This window comes from Physella acuta, unplaced genomic scaffold (genome assembly GCF_028476545.2).
Source record: "Physella acuta isolate Inbredline_101_S28 unplaced genomic scaffold, ASM2847654v3 ptg000308l, whole genome shotgun sequence".
Classification (NCBI taxonomy): Eukaryota; Metazoa; Mollusca; class Gastropoda; family Physidae; genus Physella; species Physella acuta.
In genome coordinates, this window is record NW_026731827.1 from 131,760 (window position 1) to 144,235 (window position 12,476).

The window sequence follows — 12,476 nt, forward strand, 5'->3', positions numbered from 1 at the left end:
CTCTAGACATGAACATGTCGTTGACATCTAATACTTGAAACACTCTTGCCGTACTGCATAATTTCTCATTCGTACAGTAATAGACGCTCTTGTTTAGGTCAGGATCCTTATTCGTCCGGTTTTCATTTCCCCTTTACTTATAGTTATTGCAGTTAGGTCATGGCGATCTTATGAATACATCTTTTCCTTAAGCTTTACAAACAGATTAATTTATCCAACAGATATTTATTTATAACATTGAGTAACTATATTTTGACAGACTATTGCAATTCTAGGAAACAAACTTTAAACTACAACAGTATTTCTCAGATTGCTTGATGTTAGCTTTTAATACTCCAGTAGACGAAATGTAATATATAAGTAAATTATTGTATTTTCTGGTTTCTGTGAAATTGTGAGTGATTTTTTATAGAACGCCTTCCCCTTTAGTGTTAGATAATAATATACGCAGGGGCGGAACTACAGTGCCGCCAGACCCCGCAATGCGGGGTGGGGGGGGGGGGTGGGGGGGGGGGGGGCAAGCCATTTAGGGGCCCAAAGCCGACCATAATAATTTTTTTAATAGTTTAAACCTTTTATAATTTTCTTGCAGTTTTGACTTGATGGTTGTTTTGTAAAAAGATTACCGTAGTTGCGGTTGGATTATCTTTATTCTATAGACACCACCTCCACGTTCTTGTATATTATTTTTCCCTTTGTTTTTAAACCACTGTGAAAGCCGAGTCCTCTTTCTCCTACAATCAAACTTATTAAACGTTCAAACCACTTCCGTGACTTATTTCTCTTTTCTAAATAGTCAAATAGGGGTGCGCATAAGCTCATTTTAATAGATTTGTACTAAACAAATTAAAATGCAATTATTTGCCCATTAGGGCATTTGTCCCATTCGGGCAAGTGTCCATTCGGGCATTTGTCGCATTCGGGCAAGTGTCCATTCGGGTAATCGGCCTTCGGGCAAACGGCATTCGGGCAAGTGTATTTCGGGAATTTGTCGTAGACCCCACGAGAAACCATTACTTATACAAAATGTCATGGTTTATAATCTTTTGATCGAGTAATGGTAATAGATTTAATAGCAAAAGAAAATGATTTTCACAAAACACACTAATGCACTTAAACACATGACATGGTTTTGTAATTTGTTTTAATTGAATTTTTTTTTTTCAAAACCGGAACAGGCCAGCAATGAGTACCCTATGTATTTTGTGTTTGTATATATATATATATATATATATATATATATATATATATATATATATATATATATATATATATATATATATATATATATATATATAGGCCTATATATAAAGATGGGGGGGGGGGCTAAAAAAATGTTTGCGGGGTGGCCAGTTTGTTCTAGTTCCGCCACTGAATATTCGAGAAAGTTTAGGGGAGATCCATACTTTATTTTACACTGTTGAACTTCAGTAGCATTACATTTACCATTTTGTGAAAGAAATTCCTACGTGCTAAAAAATCACAGGCTCAGGAGGTGTCTCCCATTAGCCAGACAGGCCTCAACACGGCAAACTCCGACTACTGGCTTAGATACCAGTTTGATTACCGTATCGGTCACTCTGGCCTATGGTTGTGACCAGGCTTATCTTCCACCCCACTGGACTCGGTCACTCTGGCCTATGGTTGTGACCAGGCTTATCTTCCACCCCACTGAACGCAGCCAGAACCAGGATATATCAGCTTTTTTTTTTCTTGTTTCACAGAACTAGTTGAAAAACGCTGACCGCTTGCGTTTTTTTTTTAGGTTAACTGTCCTTGACCAGACGAAAGTAGAACACGCAGTGTGATGGTTAAACAAAACACATTTAAATTCTTGTTATGCTTTGCTACAGTTCACAGTAAGAAGACAATAGACATTAATGACGTCACACACGGAAAAGGGGGGGGGGGGGAAGAAGAGGGGTCCGTAATTTTGTGACAGTGTGTGATGCGGGGAGGGGTGGGAATTCAGATGGTGTGACGTCACACTTTTTGAGTTATAAAATATCAGTGTACGAAAACTAATGTTAGCCATTATTTCGCGTTTTAGAAAACTGTTTTAATAAATTGAACCAGGAATTTATCAAAAAACTCTATGTTGACAGAGTTCAGACAAGATTTTGGAAAAATATTAATGTTTTAAGAAAAATTCAACAGCAATTTTGAGGGGGGGGGGGGGGGTTGTAGACTGAGTTGTGACGTCCTTTTATGGCGGGGGTGGGGGAGGTTCTGGTTTTTTGTGACGATGTGTGAAGGAGAGGGATGGGGGGGGGAGGTAAAAATCGCCAAAAAAAGCGTGACGTCTGACCCCATAACTCAAAAATAAATTTAAACATGATTTTACTATACTCTGTGCGGTGTTGGTGAAGGTGCATGTGTTAGTGGAAGTGTGTATGTGGAGATGTGTATGTGTTGGTGGATATGGGGGTGCATATGTGAGAAGGACTGCACGTATGGGTGGAGGTAGGTGTAGTGAGGAGTTGAATGTGTTATTCGGAGGAGTAATGCATGGGATGGTGTCTGTGTATGTGTCGGTGATGTTGCATGGTTATGTGGAGGAGTGATGCATGGGATGGTGTATGTGTATGTGTCGGTGATGTTGCATGTGTTATTCGGAGGAGTGATGCAAGGGATGGTGTATGTGTATGTGTCGGTGATGTTGCATGGTTATGTGGAAGAGTGATGCATGGGATGGTGTATGTGTATGTGTCGGTGATGTTGCATGTGTTATGTGGAGGAGTGATGCATGGGATGGTGTATGTGTATGTGTCGGTGATGTTGCATGTGTTATTCGGAGGAGTGATGCATGGGGTGGTGTATGTGTATGTGTCGGTGACGTTGCATGTGTTATGTGGAGGAGTGATGCATGGGATGGTGTATATGTATGTAATGTTGCATGTTAGGTGCTTGTGATGGTGTTTGTGTATGTGTCGGTGATGTTGCATGCTTTTGTGGAGTAGCACGATTGTATGGAGGTTTAAGAGTTGTACAATTATTACGTTCGAGTAGTTTCGACATATATTTATATTAATACTAATCACAGATAACTGTACTTAAAATTATTAAAATTTGAGCTTAGTAAAATGTAACCAAATTCAGCTCTGTACTCGCTACGATGTATTGGACTAAACATTCAAATTAACACATAACATCTGAGCTAAATGTAGCATTTCACTTAGTGTTTTCTTCGTTTAAGGTGACTCGCGTGCACAATATGGTGAGCTGCTACAATAACCTTGACCCAAAATATTCTCATTGGCTATTTCGATTTCTTTACATTTGGAGCTTTCCTTGAATTATAAATGTTTTCTTTATTGTCGTTTCAGAAATCCTGTTAAGCGTGTAATTGCAGTAGAAAATTTCCAATTTCTTTTGTAAATGTATTCTTAAACAAATTTTTACTCTTTTACGTTTTCAAAAAAGAAATATTGCATTATACTTTCTTGTATACAGAGTAATCGTGCAAAAAATCAAATAAGATTGTGTCAACTTTCGCCGTTTTACACCTCTCTTCCTTGTCAAATTCAGAGTAGAAAGGAAACAGGCCCCTATTGAAATTGTGCAAGAAGTCGTAATCGATGTTTTTTTTCACAATCCTTCCTCGAAGCTCCTGCTTTAGGAAAAGAAAACATTAGTATTTTATCCTATTTGATTGCAAAGTATATTCATTATGAGATATCAAATCACAAAAATTAGGATTATTTAGGGCATGAAATACTCGAGTTTACATATTTATTTGTAACTTATTTTATCGCCGTCGAAAATGATGAAAAGTGAAATTGATAGACATTAAAATGACAATCGTATGTTTAGTTTCTGTTTAAATTTACATTATTATGCGGTGGATGTTTTAAAAAACAAATTATAAATTCAACCTAACTTTGTAATTTAAAACTTGGCAAGCTACCCCAAGAGACACTTAATACTTTTTTTTTTCATTACAAACTCAAGAGATGCCCGGATTCAAGTATCAGTCTGCACCAGGCACTAGGATGTATCAGCTCATTCGTTGTCTAGGTTACTCTGACCTCCTAGTAAAAATATGCTTGTTTTGAGAACACCGCCCTTTCCAGATATAGGAAATTAGGACACAGAGTATCAGTCTGCACCAGGCACTAGGATGTATCAGCTCATTCGTTGTCTAGGTTACTCTGACCTTCTAGTAAAAATAGTAACCACTTGCTTGTTTTGAGAACACCGCCCTTTCCAGATATGGGAAATTAGGACACAGAGTGGGGATGTTTAAAGCACTTAAACAAATCCCACTGTAGGCAAAAAATAAAATCTTGTAACAGGATGCTTGCCGCTGCACAATATGAAGGTGAAGAAGTGTAAGTGTTGGTTAAGGTGTGTGTGTGTGTGTGTACGCGTTTGTGTGTTGGAGGAGGCGTGTGAATTGGTTGTTGCGTGCGTGTGTGTGCGTGCGTTCGTGTGTGTGTGTGTGTGTGTGTGTGTGTGTTGGAGGAGGCGTGCCACTTAGTGGGGTGCATGTGTTCCTAAACGTGCATTTGTTGTGCAAACATCGATTTAAAAAAGTGGTTAGCCAAATACGTCTACGAAATAACAATTAAAATAAAATCTGAATATTTTACTTCGTGCTTAGATAATATATTTAAACTAAAAAAAAACAATATTTAATGATATGTAACTAAACTAAAATATGTAATTAATAACATGAATTGTAATAAACAATCGAGTGAACATATCGCATCTGAACTAAATAGAATTGCACCGGTATTTTTCTCTTTTGATTTGACCCGCGGATTGAAACTACGCTTTCTTGCGTTGAGGTCTTTATATGAATATCTATATCAGTGGTACTTAGCCTTTTTGGAGGTACTGAACCCTTTCAAATGCGCATGCATCGAACCCTTCTTATCAGTTCTATCGTTCGCACTGACAAAATACTATCGTTAATCATATGAGTCGGGTGTCTTGCCTTCCGCACTCAACTTCTAAGACTGGCTAACTTAATCTCTGAAAGATCCGTAACAGGTTAAAAAACAAGCAGTCTTTTCTTTAGCAATATCACTAGATTTACCCCCCAAAGACTACTTTTTATTATTATATTTAATTGTTATGTTGTTTTATATACTCTATATAAACATCTGAATACCAATGTGACATAAATCTGTTTACATTTTGTTTAGTTTAAAAATGTACAGTGAAAATTTAGAATGGGTGAAACATATCACAATCTTGACTTTTTGGGAAAACAGTTCGTTTGGTGGTGGCCTCTAAATTTAAATATTTTCAACCCATGTGTTAAACGTTTTTATACAAACAGGAACTACAATGGATAAACAATAACATTTGGCTTTTAAGGACCACCCTAATATATATATATATATATATATATATATATATATATATATATATATATATATATATATATGTATATTTATTTATTTACTTTTGTTAATTGTATGTGTACTCAAGGTGTCACAACATGGCCTATGTGCAAGCGCAGGAAAACAATCTCTCATAAAAATGTAATAAACGATGGGGATAAACCTAGCAATCACCAACTGACAGGATCCAAAAATCTAAGCATTGGTCGAATATTAGCGAAGTTATGCCAATCAAACTGAAAAAATATCGTTGTAACTTGAACCACTAAAATAGGCCTACATCCATAAAAATAAATTAATTAAAAGTAAAAGAAATATTTTGGAAGAAATTAAAAGAAAATGACTTTTTAAATGAAAGAAGTCATGTTTTAACTGACGTCGTAAGGTATGATTGAAACTCCACAAATTGAGATCCGTTGGTTGTTATCAGTGACGACGCCTGTGCTCATTTGTTCAGCGAATCAAGTTGTCATTCGTTTTTAATTTACTTAATGTAACATGTTTTAGAGCAATCTGTTGAATTTAACCTATAAATAGCAGCGCTGTTTGACTTATAAAAGATAAGCCTTTGCTAAATAGTTACGAGTTAAAAGAAATTTAGAAATTGATATATAGTTTAAACATACTTATACGCTTTAGAATATTTTCCTAAAATATTTGAATTAATGCAAAGTTTTGATCTAAAAGTAAACATATTTTTAACCGATTGAACGTTATATATTCTATAACACAACAAATGAAGCGTTACCTCGTTTTGATAATTGGGCTCATCGCTTTCTCTTGTGATGGAATTAGAGGTAAGCTCTTAAATGGAGTTAAAAACAAAATGAAAATGAACAAAATTCATATTCTTATATTTATTGATACTCAAAAAACCCGGGAATAGCAACTTAGAGACAGTCAATAATTGCATCAACAACTCCCGAGTATTGTGTGATTAGGAATATTAAATATTTAAAACTTAATACTTAAGACATTTCTAGCTGGGTACTTAATATAAAATGCGTGGTTGACTTAATTTATGCAATAAATTATAAAATAATTATCAATATGTGAATGAATTTAAATAAAGTGTAACAAGAAGTATAATAAATGAACCGTAACTGGATGCTTTGCCAACATGTGGTTTAACCTTAAGGCTTATGAAAATTGGTGTTTTAACCACAGCAGGGCTTTGATCACAGGTGTTTTGTCCATCAAGTATTATAGGGGATGTACCCTGTTTCTTAATAAGACCGTATCAATAATTCTAATTCTATTGTAGGCTCGGAATGCTGGTGACCAACATAAAGGGCCTGGAATGGACTTTTATAAATAGCTTTATACAGGGAATATTAAATGATAAGTGGTTTGATAAGCTACTCACACAGCAGTATGGAAAGGGCAGGAAAAATCTCAGTGTAGCAAATAATTAGTAAATGAAGGTGGAGCAGAATAGACCATAACGTGAGGATACAGGCAACAATTATTACAACACAAGGCAGATCATGCAATAGACAAAGATCAAGAGAAAAGGTGAAATCCAAAAACACCTGGCCATTTAAGCAATACTAAAAATTTCTGTAATAGTAACAAGCATTTAAAAATAAATGTGGTCAAAGCACCTGTGTCCTAAGCTCATGTGAGTGAGAACCAAAAAGAGTGAGATTTCTTAGCGGCATTAGAATAGATTTAGATTAGAATATAAATGATTTGATGCATACAATTACACATGAATAAGTTAGTATCGTTTGAGATAATAACCTTTTACATTTTTTCCAGGAGCGAAGGTCAGCTTCTCATCCTCTCCTGCTACAGTAGTCACAGGTGTAACCAAAGCTTTAGAGATGACATGTATGGCTAATGTAAGTCTGGTCTACAGTAGTCATGGGTGTAACCAAAGCTTTAGAGATGACATGCACGGCTAATGTAAGTCTGGTTTACAGATCATTTCGTGGGGTGTTTGAGACACTAATTGTTCCCTCGCCCTCCCCCGCTGCCAAAAGATAGTAAAAACCAAAAAGCTAGATCTGCAGTTGACACCAGACATTAACAAACACACACACAAACACGCAATCACGCACACGCACACTTCAAGGTTTAAAATCGAGGAATATGCTCACCCATGTTACCAGTCGTTGTAACATGGGATTCCACCAGGTTTTTGCTTCCCACTCTATGCGTCGCATTACCTGCTTTGGACATGAGGGGAAGTTCGTTGTCTACCTCTAGACCACGCTGTCCCTAGCAATTTTTTGTTGATGCAGTGGATCCATTATATCATTGAAATTATTTAAAAATCTAAATTAATTATAAGCTAATTTTTTTTTACGTAGGTGACGAAAGAAACTGACCTCAAGATTTTATCAATACGAATCACCAGAGGTAAATTTTAACTGCCAATATTTCTGTAGCTGGTTTTAATTAAATAATTGTACCTAATCAAATGGGACTAGGTACTATCAAAACTCTGCTAGCTGGTTGGCTAATGCTCCCATATGTTGGTAAATATTTAGAAAAAACAGTTACTGGATGGCAAATAAAATTCAAACAGGGTGTTACTCAATCTTGGACCTAAGACTCTCCAAGTTTTCGATATTTTTCAAAACGTTAACATATGCATTAAGGTTCAGACATTGTTTGCAAATGGATATTGATTGCTTTAATGTTTGTGGAATATATCTTTCATGACTACTCATTATAACGTGATTAGGTTTTTAAAAAAAAACGTCTTGTTTATTTCGACAAATAACAAAAAAGTGTGAATACTGCATATTTTAAAGTTACTTACAATTTTTTTTTTATTGATTTCGAAAACTGTTTTCTTACTCATTAATATGTTTGAAAAATTAATTTAGTGAACGGAACAGTGATTGCTGTCATATCAACGTTTAACCCAGCCAAAGCGTACAGCGAATCAGACTCCATCTCAGTCTCAGGCACTCTCGAACCCACATCCCAAGACGGAATCTGCTACTTGAGTATAACATGGACAAAACCACTCCAGGCCCAAACTGGTCACTATAAATGCTCCGTCAATATCCTCAACACAAACTGGGAAATTCTAACTCTTAAACGCACCCTTACTGTGGAAGCAAAATCCCCCACTTCACAGGATTTGATGGCGTTGATTTCAGAATTAGAGACTAGAATTGACAATTCCATAACAAAGCTGACCAATGAAACTGCAGATCTAAAAATACATTTAGGAAAAACCGAAGAAGACATGAACCAGAAAACATCTGCACGCATCGAACAGCTGGCCCCACATTATGAAGAGGGCGAAACTCAATGTTTTTTAAAAGACTTTGTAACAACAGTTGGGGAATATAAAGAAAGGTTGCTGAAAGTTGTGTTCCGGAATCCTTACACGAAGATACCGAAAGTTTTACTTGCCGTTAACACTTTGGATGTCGCCAATAGCGCCAACACTAGGTACTACGTCGCCGCGAGGAATGTTTCGGCAGTAGGTTTTGATCTTATCTGCGGGACCTGGTGGGATTCTGTGGTCTATAGGCTTTTTATTTCGTGGATCGCCCTTAAAGCATAACATTCCAAAACTAAGATACTTTAAATTATAATTGATCCTGTTTTTTTTTTTTTTTTTTTTTTTTTTTTTAAGATTTGGCCCATGTTAGTTCCACAACCAAGGAAAAGTTCATGCTAATTTAACATTAGTGAACATTCTGAAAATGTAAGTTTTTTTTATCAAACTTTTAATTCCATAAAGACAGATTACTGCCTTAAACCTACGTAAACGATATCCAAATAAGAAAATGCATTGACCAAAAGCATGTATTAGTAAAAGTGCAAAATGTTTTTTAAAGAATTGACTTTTTATTTTTCATTCGAGTTTTGCAAGATGTATTTTTTTTTACAATTTTAAAACCTATGTGCTTTGATAAAATAACGCTGTAGACATGTTATATTTATTTGTTTACTGACGGTTAAAGTTGGAATAAGAATAAAAACCCTACAAAAATTTGATCAATTAAAAATTAATACTTTACGCATAAAATATTAAATGAAACTCTCTTAAAAATGGAATCTTGCGTGAGATTATCTCTAAACGAACTTTATAAAAAGCCTACACGATATTTATTAACAACACAATAAATAATACGTAATGAATTAATTCTTGTATTTTTAAATATGTTGCATCTCACATCAAAATACGCAATGTTTGGTTAATGTGGTATTTATTTATATTTCGCCAATAGCCAGGAATTACAACCCTAACGACTTTTATTCAGGTTATTATGTCTATTTTGGTAAGTTGTTTAGTACAAATACATTACATTCTAATTTCTTTAACATAAATATCTTGTGCACAGTGCCTATTATAAATTATTGTATTACTTTTTTAAAACTAGGTATCGCGAGCTTTTTTAATGCAACTTTATTGTGTGTTTTTTTTTATAATTTAGTTTTTGGCTTTTGTAATCGACATTGGGAAAGTTATACAATCACTAGTACTTTTCCGTCACGTCATGTGATGACATTTTCTGCTCTGATTTAAAAACCCTGGACGCGCAAGTTCTAGGCAGCCTTTTTCCAGAGATCTCGAGAGAGAGAGAGTGCCATGTGTGTGACGCCATTTTGTGTTACATAGTTTATAGCGGCAATTTGTCCCCTATTATTGGTGATTCTAGTGTCATATAGTGTTTTCAGTATTTTCCCTTAAGCTGTGTTCATTATCCAATGCCATATCTGTGATATTTGTAATCTAGACTAGTGATTTTTCATCAACTGTAACTTAGCTTTTGGTTTATTTTATATTCTTAGATTCTATATTATTTTGTACATACCTAGTGTCACTTTTCATTCCTGTACTCATATTAAACGGTTGTTGACAGATTAAAGTTGTTGTGAGTCACATTAGTTCAGCGTGTTATTCCCCTAGATTTTACTCACGAGCCCACGTTGAGTTGTTTTTATTGTGTCTGACACTCCATTAAAGTTGACATCTGTCATTAGCCATCTCAAAACGAACCCGGGGCGTTCGCTAGCTCTGCGACTGACAGAATAGCGTTCGTAATAGTGGTATTATATAAATCATCATTGTTGAGGTTTTGAGTATGATCAGATGAGTTGTTAAGCAGTTGATCCGTTTATTTTTGTTAGATCAGATTAACGCCTGTATTTCAGCTGGTATTAAAATAAATGTGAGGGTTGTGCATAGCGTTTAAAACTTAAAGTATTATAATGTTTTGCTTTGGAAATATAATATTGATACTAAATGTTTAATAACTATTTATTTGAAAAAAAAAGCTATTCATAATTAACTTTAACTCAAAGACCAGGTATAAAAAAAGCTAAAATTTAACAAAAAAAACGGTTAATAACTAACATAATTTGTTTACAAAATTAAACTACTTTACCGGAAAGTATGGACATTTTTGTACAACGATAATAAAAAGCATTTGAATCTGAAAGATTGTAAATATATTTTTTAGCTTTCGTTGTATTGGCAAATTCACTTTTACAATGATTTTCTGTACTCAACTTCGATCCAGTGTTTTTAAACATCTTATGTGTTAATGCATTTAATTTCATGGTATATTGGTGTATTAAACATCTTATGTATTAATGCATTAAATTTGATTCTGTATTGGTGTATTAATTATTAAAACTATACAAGTTTTCTTTCATTAATGTTCACTATATGTGTGTATTTAAATCTACTATGACTGGTGTATTTTCTCACTTTATGGTATTTTAGTGTATTCAACTTTATACTGTTCTGTTTAAGGTGATATTCTCATTTTTTTTCTATATTCTATAATATTAGAGTTGAAGCATTTTGAATACTTTTAACATATTGAGTACTAAACAACAAAAAGATGTTTGAAAACAATTTCGGCTGCTGCAAAGATGTTGACATACAATGATAGACAAACCAAGAGAAGATTTGAAACTAAAATGTATGTAAACGCAGTGCCTACTGTCGGTCACCTTCACCCCTGAGTCTCTTGTCTTATCTAACATAGAGAATCACCGTATAATGCTACAGCTGGTCAACTTTACACCTGAGTCTCTTGTCTTATCGAACATAGAGAATGACCGTATAATGCTACAGCTGGTCAACTTTACACCTGAGTCTCTTGTCTTATCGAACATAGAGAATCACCGTATATTGCTACAGCTGGTCAACTTTACACCTGATTCTCTTGTCTTATCGAACATAGAGAATGACCGTATAATGCTACAGCTGGTCAACTTTACACCGGAGTCTCTTGTCTTATCGAACATAGAGAATGACCGTATAATGCTACAGCTGGTCAACTTTACACCTGAGTCTCTTGTCTTATCGAACATAGAGAATCACCGTATAATGCTACAGCTGGTCAACTTTACACCTGAGTCTCTTGTCTTATCGAACATAGAGAATGACCGTATAATGCTACAGCTGGTCAACTTTACACCTGAGTCTCTTGTCTTATCGAACATAGAGAATGACCGTATAATGCTACAGCTGGTCAACTTCACACCTGAGTCTCTTGTATTATCAAACATAGAGAATCACCGTAGCACATATAATAAAATAACACATTAATCACCACATATCTCAATCGGCTTACCCATCCCAATCAGTAAATAAACCGGGAGTGATCTCCCCTAAACTTTCTCGAATATTCTTATATAACTCGGAATATAGACTTGATTTTTAATTACTTAAACTTTTGTAAATAGAATCTCGTAGAAAAAAAGAATTGCGCACCAACCGAACGCCAAAACAAAATGTGCATAATAGTGCGCAATATTATTAGTACTTTTTAAATTTACATGCGTTTTTGAAAAATCGGAAATAGCAAAAATTAGTACTTCCGGTCAACGGAAATTACTCAAACTTTGACAGAAGGTAGAGAATTAGATCTTTTACTTACATGTGAAATTTCATTTACCTATCTGAAATAGTACTCAAGTTATAGGCTTTTTAAAATTCAAAGTAGAAAAAGTACCACTTCCGGTTATCGGAAATCGCTCAAAAGTTGATACGAATCTACGATTTTGATAAAATACTTATATATGAAATTTTATCAACTTAGCTGTAACGTTACTCAAGTTATCGGGTTTACACACAGACAGACACACACACACACAGACAGACACACACAGACAGACACACACACAGACAGACACACA